This window comes from Onthophagus taurus, chromosome 6, assembly GCF_036711975.1.
Source record: "Onthophagus taurus isolate NC chromosome 6, IU_Otau_3.0, whole genome shotgun sequence".
NCBI lineage: Eukaryota > Metazoa > Arthropoda > Insecta > Coleoptera > Scarabaeidae > Onthophagus > Onthophagus taurus.
In genome coordinates, this window is record NC_091971.1 from 4,668,781 (window position 1) to 4,684,311 (window position 15,531).

A 15,531-nucleotide genomic window follows, 5' to 3' on the forward strand; every position below is an offset into this window, starting at 1 on the left:
TTGTGCCAGGAAACTCAACCTGATTATAACCACTACGGATTATATAGACAACTCGGGGAAAAACTCGAGGTCCGTTATATCGAGATTTTACAGTATTTGGAAAAGTAGAAAAGTTTTAATTAAAACACTCAGAGGGTTTCAGAAGGGGAAGTAGGTAGCAGCATGTGTAAATCACGCCGAAACTTTCTCACCGATTACAGTTTGCGTTTAATGTCTTACGCCTCCAATGATTCCGTTTCGCCCGAAGGATTCAACATCGTCGTTGAGAAATTAACTCTCTTTTGTCTAAGAGGTGCGTGATCGACCTTTTGAAGGAAGGAAAATGAAAGATTTATGTTCCAATAGCGCGGTCGCTATTAATAATAATCGATCCGAACGCGGGTGCCATTATTTTCCAACGAAAAATGAACGAGCATAACCCCGTTTGCAACGATCGCTTCTCCTGTAGTCGTTTGCCAGCAATCTATGATTCTATTTCAGGGCTTTAATTATGGAAGTTATGGAGCACGAGGTTCAGTTACTAACGTTTAGTCGGCGCAATTTGCCCCCGTATTCTCTCATATACATAGAATGAAATGAAAGCGAAAAGGCGATCCCGAAATAACTCGGCTTTTTTTCTTTCTAACCCGGCTTTCCGCGCAATGCGCATATTGTTCATCAGCTTTTTTTTTTTTCAACCAGCGATTATTTCCTGTCCGTGTAATCCATAATGGAAATCTTTCATTACTCCTCTCGGTCCTCCTCCGGTGCGTTTTAAGCATTGAAAGCTGTCGTTATTGTTTAGCAGGGATCCCTTCTGTACCAAAGAATGGATCTGGAACGGCCCCTTTTAATAGCTTTTCTCATTATGGGTCGATGGTGAACATCTGAGATCCGAAAAATTTAAAAGGGAACATCGAACGATTTTTACATAATCATTAAAGTACATAAATACTTTTTCAAGTTTAACACTTTTCAGCAACACAAAAACAACTTGATTACAATCTAATTATAATAATAAATCCGTGTTAGTTTTTATTGTTATTATTTTTATAACAAACTCTCAAGCTTTTATATCGCCAAATGATGGACACAACAAAAGCTTGTTCTCCTCGAAATAGCATTGACATTCGACACGATTTGTTTGAACACAACGCTACAGGAAAAGAAATATCGCTGAGTAATGTTATGGCATTTAATATAACGCGATGACTTGCGAATGTATCTTTGTCGGAGTCGAACACGGTCATTGTTTAAGAGTATTTCGATATTTCTTAGAATATTAAATCTTAAATTTTACCAAAATAATTTAAACGTATTAAGAAACGACTTCGATTAAACCCTCGTAATAAAACTACCATTTTGTGGTTAGTTGAAAAAAATTCATTAACAATTTTTCTTTGGCGACATAAATATTCAAACATCGAGGATTAATTATTCATGCGACGCCCGGAGCGCTTCGCCTCTTAAGCGGCAATTAATCATCGCTGTTTACGTTATTATCCTTGTGAAAAGCGCCCTGGACATCTTTGCGGGTTTCTGAAAATATTCGTCGAAAATACGTCGAGAAATTCAGCTTAATTACGAAAAAAAGTCCATTGTCAGCCGATTTCAATTGAATATAGCCGAAGGATTCGTCTTCGAGGATGGGGCGAGTATCTCTTCGTCAGACTTCCCGGGCAGCGAAACAATGCGAGCAGCCTTAATTTATCACCCAGTGGGCCATTTCCTTCCTTCCACAATCGAAGTCGCCCCGGATTGGACCCACGGTCGCCTGTCATCGCTCTTCTTTCAGAATGGATCGAAAAGGCGCTTGGAATCCTGCACACTTGTCCGGAAACGGTTTGTGGCGAACTCGTGACAGGACGAAAGTGGGATAAATAGCGAAGAGCTTGCCAGAAATAAATAAGAAAACGGTTTTTTCGAACGACTTTATCTTCCGCTTTTCATTTCAATTCGCTTTACATCAATATATTTTCATAAATATCTTTCATTACAAATATAACTACATTTTACTCAAATTACGTTAGATTTGGAAAGATGAAAATCAGAGGAAATGAAGAAGCTGTTTCATCAAACCAAGAACAACAAAGTATTGCAGAAACTTGATTTGGTGGAAAAATTATTTTAATGATACAGCGAGAGTTACTTTATCCTTGGAGTATGTGACGATTGTAGAATAAATGGAGATGACCACCAAGAAGAAACTCCCTACGATTGGTGAAGACGTAAAGATAAGGCTGATGATGGAGAACTTCCAGATACAAAAAACTATCGTCCAGATACATGGATGCATAGTCAAATAAATAGGTGACTACGAAACATCCTGAGCTACAGAGATAATTCCTAGGATTACAAAATGCAAAAAGTTCACCTAACCATGTTTACAATAACCAGCACAATGTGTCTTCAGAAGCACAGCTAAACCCAAATGTTTCTAGTTCTAGTCTTAGTTCTAGTTTTAATTCAATAAAAATGTGCAACATAGTAATAACTTATGTTAATTAGTGCTACATACCACTGTCACTAGCGCTATATAGTGCAAGTGCAATACTAGAACTAACACTAGATCGAGAACTAGAAACATTCGGATTTAGCCGCACGTCTCTCAAGACGGCTAAACCCAAATGTTTCTAGTTCTAGGTCTTGTGTTAGTTCTAATGATAGTGCTAGTGTAAAACTAGAACTAGAATCATAAGTCTAGTCTTCAGACGCACGGTTAAACCCGAATATTTCTAGTTCTAGGTCTAGTGATAGTTCTAGTTTTAATTCAATAAAAATGTGTATCATAGTAATAACTTATGTTAATTAGTGCTACCTACCACTGTCACTAGCGCTATATAGTGCTAGTGCAATACTAGAACTAACACTAGATCGAGAACTAGAAACATTCGGATTTAGCCGCACGTCTCTCAAGACGGCTAAACCCGAATGATTCTAGTTCTAGGTCTTGTGTTAGTTCTAGTGATAGTGCTAGTGTAAAACTAGAACTAACACTAGACCTACAACTAGAATCATACGTCTAGTCTTCAGACGCACGGTTAAACCCGAATATTTCTAGTTCTAGGTCTAGTGATAGTTCTAGTTCTAATTCAATAAAAATGTGCAACATAGTGATAACTTATGTTAATTAGTGCTACCTACTACTGTCACTAGCGCTATATAGTGCTAGTGCAATACTAGAACTAACACTAGACCGAGAACTAGAAACATTCGGATTTAACCGCACGTCTCTCAAGACGGCTAAACCCGAATGATTCTAGTTCTAGGTCTCTTGTTGGTTCTAGTGATAGTGCTAGTGTAAAACTAGAACTAATACTAGACCTAGAACTAGAATCATACGTCTAGTCTTCAGACGCATGGTTAAACCCGAATATTTCTAGTTCTAGGTCTAGTGATAGTTCTAGTTTTAATTCAATAAAAATGTACAACATAGTGATAACTTATGTTAATTAGTGCTACCTACCACTGTCACTAGCGCTATATAGTGCTAGTGCAAGACTAGAACTAACACTAGACCGAGAACTAGAAACATTCGGATTTAGCCGCACGTCTCTCAAGACGGCTAAACCCGAATGATTCTAGTTCTAGGTCTCTTGGTTCTAGTGATAGTGCTAGTGTAAAACTAGAACTAACACTAGACCTAGAACTAGAATCATACGTCTAGTCTTCAGACGCACGGTTAAACCCGAATATTTCTAGTTCTAGGTCTAGTGATAGTTCTAGTTTTAATTCAATAAAAATGTGCAACATAGTGATAACTTATGTTAATTAGTGCTACATACCACTGTCATTAGCGCTATATAGTGCTAGTGCAATACTAGAACTAACACTAGATCGAGAACTAGAAACATTCGAATTTAGCCGCACATCTCTCAAGACGGCTAAACCCGAATGATTCTAGTTCTAGGTCTCTTGTTGGTTCTAGTGATAGTGCATCGGGTTTAGCCGTGCGTCTGAAGACGTCTGAAGACGCACGGCTAAACCCGAATATTTCTAGTTCTAGGTCTAGTGATAGTTCTAGTTTTAATTCAATAAAAATGTGCAACATAGTGATAACTTATGTTAATTAGTGCTACATACCACTGTCATTAGCGCTATATAGTGCTAGTGCAATACTAGAACTAACACTAGATCGAGAACTAGAAACATTCGAATTTAGCCGCACGTCTCTCAAGACGGCTAAACCCGAATGATTCTAGTTCTAGGTCTCTTGTTGGTTCTAGTGATAGTGCATCGGGTTTAGCCGTGCGTCTGAAGACGTCTGAAGACGCACGGCTAAACCCGAATATTTCTAGTTCTAGGTCTAGTGATAGTTCTAGTTTTAATTCAATAAAAATGTGCAACATAGTGATAACTTATGTTAATTAGTGCTACGTACCACTGTCACTAGCGCTATATAGTGCTAGTGCAATACTAGAACTAACACTAGACCGAGAACTAGAAACATTCGGATTTAGCCGCACGTCTCCCAAGATGGCTAAACCCGAATGATTCTAGTTCTAGGTCGTGTGTTAGTTCTAGTTTTAATTCAATAAAAATATGCAACATAGTGATATCTTAACTAGCGCTACCTACTACTGTCACTAGAACTACATCGCCGAATAAATAGGTGACTACGAAACATCCTGAGCTACAGAGATAACTCCTGGGATTTACAAAATGCAAAAAATTCACCTAACCATATTTACAATAACCAGCATAACATTGGAGAATGTTTCCAGTACCCAGATACTGGGTTCAGCATGACTGATTTTAGTATCCAGAAGTTTAGTTAAGTTCTATAATGATTAGAATCAGAATTTAGTGGTTTATTCATGATTCAGTAGTCTTGATGATTTGATGATCTAGTGTTAGTTCTAATGCTAATATTTGTTCTAGTTTTAGTTGTAATTCAACGTTAGATTGTTGTATATTTTTCATTAAACTAAAACTAAATAATTATCTCACTTTCTAATATAAGCAGTAAAGAATAGTGTTTGCTAAAATTACTAATAGTGAGACAAAAGTAATAAAAATCATTTATTGCAACAGATGGTAATATCACTCCTCCTTGAAAAGGCGATGCAAATTTATAACCGGACGAGACAACCCAGCACCATTGATTGCTGTTTACTTAATATTCACTCGTAAATTTCAAGCTCAGTTTTATACAAGCGTATCACTACAAATGTAAACATACACCCCACATAATATACGGTTATTATGATTGCAGGATTAGTGTTTTACGTTCTTATGGGTTTCGCAACCGGTTTTCTTTAAGTACTCCGTGATTCTCGTGGATACGAGTTGCGTTTGGAATAGCAAGTTATACTTTATTAGCTAAAAAAGCAATTTCTTTTTAATTCTTATTTTATAGAAAAAAAAATGAAACAACCTTCCCGAGCTTCTCGCGCATCCACCCGGTTTTTGCGTTGTTTTATCGACGTTTTATTAAGTGCCGCGACGAAAAAGGGGATACTTAAGAAGAACCGCGTCCGAGGAAAAAGTGTCCCAAAGAGAATGAAGTAGCCGGGAATGTCCTGGGTATCTCGGCTGAAATTAAAATTGCCCGTTTTTCCCCACTTGGCAAACACGCAAATCCTTTTAAGTGGGGACAATGGCTTGGGTTCGCTCCTGTTGGGATTACAAACCTCTATTATCGTAAAACTTCACAAGGATAATCCTTAGTTACTAAACTAAAAAATAAAGTAAAATTGAAAAACCCAATTCCATTCAAAACTACTAATAATATAATAGGTGCAGTCATAATAATAACAACAATTATAATCGTAATGTAGCAATAACATTAGCTTATTAGTGAAATTAATTATCAACGTAATGTAACCGATATATGATAAACGGTAAATAAACTTCGCATACTAATGGGTTCCAATAACAAGCCAATACTAATCGAATCAAGCCAATTAAACGTATTTCCATTACCACAATGTACACGACCATCGCTCATTTTGTATCGGGACAATACAAAGCGCATTTGTCGAATACGCAAGTAAAAAGTTGTTAAATTTCCAAACGTTACTGTTAATTAAAACTTCTTGTTTATGTCACCGGCCAATTTCGAGTTCGCGTAATTGCTTGTTAGCGGGAAACGAATGAGAATTTGTTCAAACAATTATTATTCCGCCGTAACTAAGTCTTGTTATAATAAATAAATATCTTATTTTTCAAAAATTTGTCATCTTTTTAACAACTATGTATGAGGCGAGAAGTTTCTCCGTATTCAAGGTCATTTGCGGCCGAGGCATTACAATTGATGCAACATCTACAATATATTTTGCTTAATCAGATGATAACCAACATCTTCCAATAGTAACGGTGTAACCTTAATTAGGTAATATCATGCTTTCTTCATCTTTAATTAAGCTATAGAAGAGAACATTATATAGCGCAAGCGACTTCGGCTTAAGAAAGTAATAACTTGCACTATTCGTACAAAGCCTGGTGCAAATTTTTGAAATAAATGTTGAACATTGCTACAACTGTAGCGCCTCGGCTTGGCTGAACACGCAGAGAGTTTGAGGTTGTTCTAATGAAGACGAGGTCAATTGCGGCCGAGGCGCTGCAATATATTTTTCTGAATGATATATAAACACATTATTCAACTTATTTCTGCTATTATCAGCTTGTTTCTAGTCTTTTACTGCCCTGTATAATCCTTTTCTTGCCTTTCCAGTCATTTTCAGTTTCACTCCTTTTTGTCCAGTACCTTTTTTTCAATTTTCAGTTGCTTGAAGAATGAAGGAACCTAAATCTGAACTTCTACTTTGTTAATAATCACGAATCTATCAAAATCTAGAAATCTGTCTAGAAATTGTAATCTATATATGTTCGTCACACCCCTTACAAGTTCAACATTAAACGAATGTCTTTTTCAGTGTAACTTTCGTTCTTATAATCTAAAACATTATTTTGAGGAATTAAAAACTTATCGTATTGAACGTAATAGAATATTATGAATGATAATAAAAAAAAATTTAATTTTTGTAATATAAAATATTATTTACCGATGAATTCCGTTATGTATTATTGGCCGTTGATGTTTTCTACAGTACATAACCCATGTAAAGTCGATACGAAGTAATTTTAAAGACCCCCTGACAGATACATAACCTCAATTTCATTATTTTTCTCAATTTCTTATTCAAATCCTTATTTATCCGGTTAAAGCTACTGAAAATGATAATCTTAGCATAGTAAAAATGGAAAAAGCCGACCTTTGTGTGAATTAATGAAATTTTAGATGAAAATCCATAATCTCAAGATTTGAGTATTTTGGGAATATAGAAGAAAATGATCAGATATCTGATAATTACTTTAAAGAAGCATTAAAACTACGAGATTTCATACATAAATATAGTTATTAAAAAAATTTAAATAATATTTAACCAAATTAAATTAGTAACGTTTCAAATGTTAAGGTTGGTAATATCAGAATATTTTAAAAACGAATTTCACGTTAACGGAATTGACCAATCAGGAAACACTATTTCTCAATCTCAAACATTAAACAGACGAAAATTAAAAATTTTAGTGTGATTTTAAACTTGAGAGAGAATGCACGCACGTTTGTCTCGTCGAACATTGTAAACAACGTTTTAGGTTATGTAAAAAGATAAATGTTGACATAACCTCAAAAAAAGTTAATTTGAAGAATTTCTCCGACTCAAAGACAAAAAAACTTACTGATAATTCCACAACAACTTACAATCCTGATGAAGAAACATCATTTTGGTTCCTGTTCCTGACAATCCCAGAATTCCGTTCCGCGGACTTATTTATCCTACAACCAACAGATTAAGCTAAGTATTGTTATTTTCTTTAGATTTATTCGTCTTAATTTAGTTAACAATTCACTTACCTTCAATACGAAAGATAATTCTGAGATATTGCTCATAATAATTCATTTCAGAACCTTATTAGTTTATTTTATTTGTGGTTATGTTGTTACTATTTAAACTAGTTATTTTCTTCAATTTGATGAAATAAAACCATTAATCTTACTTCGTATTAACCAACATTTAAGAAATTTGTTATCGTTTAATTCGTTGAATTTTACGTTAAAGATTTGTTTACGAGTTAACTCAACCGGATGAACCGGCTATTACCCCACTATTACCCTGAACGATCTCACACACAGATTAAACTTGACAAGGTCGCTAGTTCCGGTATTAAAATTTCATTTGAATTTTTAAATTCAAACAGTCAATAATTTATTTATTGTTTATTTATTTGAGTTTTCAAATTCATATATACAGGGTGTATCAGGTATGAGTAGAAAAATTTGTTGTAAATAATAAATTCTTATAGCACAATGTTCCATTCTTTACCATTCTTAAGATATGATACGATAAAGTTAAGGGTTTGAAAGTTTAAGTACTCTTGTATAAAGAATTATACTAAGCAAGTTTTGCTTATGTACATAGCTTTAATTTGACACATAAAAGTCATTTTTGAGATATTTTTTTAGAGGTTGTTTACTTTATACGAATAACTAGTGTACCTGTTTAATGAGTCACTTCAGTCTGAGGTGTTCCCTGATTCATTGAAAGTGTCTAAAGTGGTACCTGTCTACAAAAGGGGCGACGTGACAGAGATTTCGAATTACAGACCAATATCTGTACTTCCGGCTATATCCAAATTATTCGAATCCATTGTCAAAGGACAACTGACTACATACTTGTCTAAACATAATCTACAAGTATGTCACCTTGCCAGTTTGGCTTTTCTAAGGGCAGAGGAACTACAGATGACACGTTTAAGACATTGATTCATTCATTAACCAGTAGTAACCAAACTTGTGAACCCGTAACTTTATGGTATCATATCTTAAGAAGGACAAAGAATGAGACATTGTGTTATAAGAATTTTTTATTCAGAAAGAGGAGACCTATAACCCATCAAATTTTTTCTACTCATACCTGATACACCCTGTATATACATATATGTAATATCCATGTGTGTGTGTGTATTAAATAAATGGTTTGAAATTCGATTGGAATGTTAATTTAGCTAGTAATTTCGGTTGAAATTTAATTAAATAAAGAAAATTAACCAATTGAAACCTAATTGTTCCGTCCCCACAATTGAACGCAGCAGCATCCGAAATGGGAGCTAATAGGGCAATTTAATAATAAAACGTACTCCCTGCAAAAGTGCGTGGGCAAATGATTCGCGTTAGAGCGTTGACATTTTTGAAGAGGCCATTAAAATTTATTACCTTTCTTTTCCAGCGGAATGGCCGTTTTTCCAATATGAATAGGATCTCTCGCGGTCAAAGTGTTACGAGTCTATAAGGGAGAGAGTGCGAGTGGAAAACTCCGTGAAAGCCGCGGTGTCAATTTATTAAAAGATGGCAGTCTCCGCCGCGAAGTTTCAGACAAAAGTCTGAAAGGGAGCCACTCACTAACGCGGCATGAAAGATTAAAAATTTTAATTATCACGGTAATGAAAATTTTAATGAAAGGCCGGCGAAGTTTCCGGGGAAGGGAAGTTTTCGGACCCCTTGTCTTCCATAAAGTTGTCGTTTCTGCTCTGTGGAGGGGCTCAGTTTAGTGCAGTTGAAACTGTATCAGTTTTTCAGTTCAAGAGATTTTAAGGCGAGCAAAAACTTTTAAGAATAAAATGCGTTAATAAAACAGCAGAATGTTTTTATTTTTTTTAACTAAAAATAAATAAAATTGAGATGATATCGAAAGAGTGAGATGGAAGGCACACAAAGGTTAAAAGCATCAAAGGGAGAGTCAAATAACGAAAAAATCGAAACAGCACTAGTAAACAACCTCCGCGCGCAAATTGGAATATACACTCCAATCACATTTCGCATGCCACAAAAGAGTTACTTTTACATTTATGATTGGCATGGAGGCGGCACGGAACATCAAACGAATCACTCTCACGTTCCTTTTAAAAAGGAAACTCCACCGGGAAGGACATTGTTCCGAAAACGGGGAGACGCCCATTCTGCAATAAAAACAATTGGGTACGTAGTACCAGAGGAATTCTTTAAGAAACTTCTTTGAAAAAAAAAAAGAAAGAAAAACGATACCCCCATTTTCCATTTTTATTCCAGAAAACAAAACGAACAAAGATAAATTAAATTATTTCTTAAATTGTTCTTTCTTTTTTTTTAGTAAGCTATATGAGATCTTGGAAATGCTCTGCACCGCTTGGAGGAAGAGAAAAATGGAAGCGGCTGTTTGACGGCAGCGTATTTAAAACGTGGACCCCCCGTTTAATCCCTAAAGTGGATTCAAATCCGACAAGTAATTCCAGGGTAGATCGTGCTCTGTGTCACTTCCAAGCGTGGTCGACGAAGAGGAGACATCCACTAAGATGTTAAGGAGAGGCAAAATCGCCAGGACGTAGGAAGAACCGTTCGGGGTGCTCAAACCACGTCCCGGCGGAATTAGAGCCACGCTAAGCTGATTTTACATCGCTTTCCGCTGAATTGTAAATGCAAGTTTTGTGTCGGAACGAACTGCGGAATAAAAGGAAAGTTTTTTAAAAAATTTTCTCTAAAGAGTATTAACTCATATTATATACTTACACAGTTTGTGTACTTAAAAAAAGTTAAGAGATTTAGGGCCGGTTGTACAATATACCGATAAACTTCCCGACAGCTATATCTGGCCGATAAGTTAGTTTCTACTGTATTACAATGTATTGGCAGGATAACTTATCGGGTACTCAACGGTGCAGATAAGACAGTAATCCGCCAGATATATATGGCACAAATTACTAAATATGTGGAAAAAGTGCTACCAATTGACGATTATTTCACCAATAGCAATCCTACCGACAAAAACAGTTTGTACAATAGCGAATATCTTTATCCTCCTTATAAATTTATCGGCCGCATAGTTATCAGGTAATAAGTTTGACCGAAAAAATAATTTTGACCTTTTTAATGATAAAATCTGTTTTTGAAACTCTTAATTACTTTCGGAGATAAAAAATGTCTCAAGATAGTTATATTTTCATGTTTCTGAAAATACATTTTTAGCTTGTTTTGAGTAATGTTATTAAAAGGCCAATAAATTCAAAAATATTACAACCTATCCCGTCCATAAATTCGAAATTTTAAAAGAACACATTTTAACGATCTTAAAACTAAAAGTAGGGTGAACTACAGTACTTAAATCCTTAATATCTTGAAGTAAGAGCATGCGCCGCGTAATAACTCACCGGCTTAATGACGCATAACTTGCTTACCGGCGATACCATTTAGCTCATGCCGAAGATTAATTTTAGCACCTTTCAAGTGTTCTATTTCGGAAGGGGCACAATGCGGCCAGCGTAGAGTAGAGCTGCACACCACACTATGTCCTCCCATAATTTCCATTGGAGCAAATTCGCCGTGACTGCACTTCCTCCCCGTTTTCGTTCTCACTCACGTCACTTTTACGGGACGCGCTCGTTTTTCTCGCTAATTCAAAACAGTTCACGACACACACATGGTGCTCGTTTGAGGACCTCCCGACCCACGTTTCTACGACGACATTAAAAATCGTGTGACGTCTCTAATAACATTTCCCCTAGTAGTCTAAAGGGGGAACCTTGTATAAACACGTTCCAAACAGGAAGCGAATTTCGTGAGGTGCGAGTCTATCTAATTATTTCAAGTGTCGACTTTGCGAACTATTGCAATATTGTTTCCGAGGCATTCCATTAAGTTGGAACATTAGAATCCTAGGAGGATCTTGAAAGCTGGATTCGAGGTGATTTCAGAAAAGGGTGGGCTTGATGTTTTGACAAGGGACGCCTTTTATATAAATTATCACACAAGGGATGTTTAGATATCTGATAAGAGGTTTTAGGGTTGTCAGGTCGTTGGAGAGCAGCTGTTAGAGTGTCACTGGGTAACGGTCAGCTTATTATATATAAACAAGGGGGCTGTGTGAATCCTTTCGAATCCTTTTGCGCGTGCTTTCTGAAATCTGATATCTCATAAACAACGAATGTCGATCCATTAATTCTTTCAATTTTAAAGTTTGCATAAAGTGTTCTAAGAAAAAGCGATAATTTATCTTAGTTATAAGTGGTGAAATGAAAAGGAATAGGGAGTTGTGTTTTCAAATCAAAACTAACTACACCTCGTGGTAATAAATAACACACGATCCGTGTATCTGATCTGATATTTAAGGGGCTGTTGGGTTTTCTGTTATTTTATAGCCATGCGTCATCACCGCGGCCGAAGTCATAAATTCCCTTTTCCCCAACGCTGTCTAGTTGTTACTCACTTCCGTTTTCGAACCATTAGGTAGAGTTCCGGTCATTTCCTTCCCGATTTCACCCTCCTACTTGCGATTTAAACACGACCTTTTTTTTTTACTTTTTACGTCCAACGGTAGATTAGTTGAGAAATAAAGTGGATAATTGTATTGAAAGATGAAACTTTATCAAATTCATTTGCGCATTAGTAATTTATTTTTCTCAGTTACTGGTAAAACTAATATTTTATATTTGCCCACGATCTTCCAATATTTACAAATAAAATTTTGTTTACCCAATGCCGTTTGCATCGCGAACGTGCAGCTGCACGGTGTAGCACGAAAAATATAGACGTGTTATAGTCAGAAGAAATTATTTATTCCCATTTTTCCGTATTAATATGTAACGAGTCCATTCGGTTCGATTACAAAGAAAAATACGAGGATATCCGTTAAAATTATACTCGGAAAGGGTACGACACCATAAATGTATTGATAATATCCTGAAATATGTACAACATGATATGTCCCTACAGCGCGCTTACAATGCTCGTGATTTGGTAAAATCACGATGGGATATAAATATTTCGACGCTAATTGAAATTAAACATTTACAACATATAAATAATGTAGCGTGCATTTTAGAGCTGATAAATTATGTAGGGTTTAATTAATACAGATATATACGGTTGTGTTTACATTCGTAGACACAAAATCACATATAACAGGAAGTGCAATAAATAAAAATAAATGTTAAATACACATGTTAAATCTCCTAAAAGAGAGAAATATTTAGATAGAGGAAACTCATGCAATCTATTTACTTAATAAGACTTGTATAAACACAAACTATGTGGTTTGAAATTATTTGATTTAAAATTGTTTCTCCTGGAAGACCGCACCTTTATTTAGCCTTCCTAAATTGAAATCGCGCTTTATACGCCGTAGTTCCGGACCTTTCCAAAAAGCGGTTACGGAGGACTTACCGTAAGCCGCTTTCTCTCTACTGAAGCCTTCAGCGGCTCCCGGTGTGTTTCCAATTTATGAATTAGTCATGTAGGAAAGTGCCAGATGTAGCGGTTCTACGTGCGGACGAACCCCCTCATTTCGCGCATCAAATAGTACTTACCTTTGTGTTTCTTCGCACGAAATCGAGTCATGCAAAATGTGGTAGTAGATAAAGACAAAAGTTTCGGTTTGTTGTTTCTTTAGGCCAGAGTCTATCTAAAATTCCGATGGATGGATGGTTCTACATACAAGTATTCGTTTTAAATTATATAGCATTAAATGTTGAGATTTCTTGCAGACTTTGTCGATATTTGATATCCTATAATTTTTCAGGTTGAAACCTTTCATTTCATATTCTTTTTACATTTATATTCAGGTTCAGAGATCTTTTATTCACATTCGTTGTAGCAGTCCGTAGTAAACTAGAATCTTGATCAAACTGGATTATTACTAATCCAACCTAAAAAATATAGCAGATTTATAAAGATTTGTGCAAATTTTGAAGGATTTCAAAATAATCGGAGGGTTTCTACGGAGAGAAACTACTTAAATAAATATTGCTGGCTGAGGGCTAGAAACTACTGCCAAAAAGCTAGATGCTGCTGAAGAAGACGAACTAGGTATTGTTACCTGGCAGATGACTAAATATTACTAGCAGAAGGGTACGTACTGCTGGATGAAGACTAGATACTATTACCAAAAGGCTACATACTGCTGAAGAAAATCTAGGTAGTTATTCTACTGTTAAAAGGACATTAAGTACTTGTAGTGACTACATACTGCTTATAAAAAAGTAGATACTGCAACAAGAAGAGAAAATACCACTGATAGAAGACTAGATACCACTGGTAGAACTAAATACAACTGTTTTCTCTTAAATACTATCTATTCTGTCAACTTTCCAGTTCCTATTCATCCTCCCCTCTTTCTCCAAACCCTCGTTATTATTACTAATCCAACCTAAAAAATATAGCAGATTTATAAAGATTTGTGCAAATTTTGAAGGATTTCAAAATAATCGGAGAGTTTCTACGGAGAAAAACTACTTAAATAAATATTGCTGGCTGAGGACTAGAAACTACTGCCAAAAAGCTAGATGCTGCTGAAGAAGACGAACTAGGTATTGCTACCTGGCAGATGACTAAATACTACTAGCAGAAGGGTACATACTGCTGGATGAAGACTAGATACTATTACCAAAAGGCTAGATACTGCTGAAGAAAGTCTAGGTAGCTATTCTACTGTCACAAGGCCATTAAGTACTTGTAGTGACTACACACTGCTTATAAAAAAGTAGATACTGCAACAAGAAGAGAAAATACCACTGATAGAATACTAGATACCACTGGTAGAACTAAATACAACTGTTTTCTCTTAAATACTATCAACTCTGTCAACTTTCCAGTTCATATTCATCCTCTCCTCTTTCTCCAAACCCTCGTTATTGTCTCTCCAGTTTCTGATCCGCGTCTTTTTTCTATTACAACCCTGTTTCCAGTGTCGCTTCTTTCTGCCCAGCCTCTTTCTTCTCTTTCAAGTTTCTGCGCAGTTTCTTTTCTCTATTATCGGAACTTTCGTTGTCTTTCTTCATTCTGCAAAGTTTTGTCATCTTCTTTCCAGTCTCTGGTCAGTGTCTTGCTTCTATTACAAGTCTATTTCCAGTCTCATATCTATTTGTCCAGTCTCTTTCTTCTCTTTTAAGTCTCTGTTCGACATCTTTATTCAGCTATTGCGATTTTTTTGGATTTTCTTCTTTCTGCAAAGTCTTGTTTTCGTCTCTGCAGTCTCTGGGCAGTGTCTTTCATCTATTACAACTACTCTATTTCCAGTCTCTTTGCCTTTTCTTTTTTTTATAATCGAGATTTTCAAGGTATGCCTTTATTGTCGTCTCTGCAGTCTCTGGGCAGTGTCTTTCTTCTATTACAACTTTGTTTCCAGTCCCGCTTCAATCTGGCCAGTATCTTCTCTTTGCAGTTTCATCGTGCGCATGTCAATATCTTGTATTATTATCGTATGTAGATGACCAAATTTGTTACAGTTTCTGCAATAAATCTTTTAATTTAAATTTAAATACAAAATAAAATAACATGTATTAACCTAAAACCTCCAAGTGTTATTTAGGATATTACTTTATTGAGAAACTTAGAATAAGGAAAAAGAAAATCAAAAGCAAACATAATCACAAAACTCAAATGGAGTTTTTAAATTTATCATCCCCCCAAGAATTTTTTCTTGACTGAACTTTACACTTCGAAAATTGAAACAATATGGTTTTCATTTGTACTGTAAATAACTTTAACAAGAATAAAAGATATAAAAGAAATCTCTAACT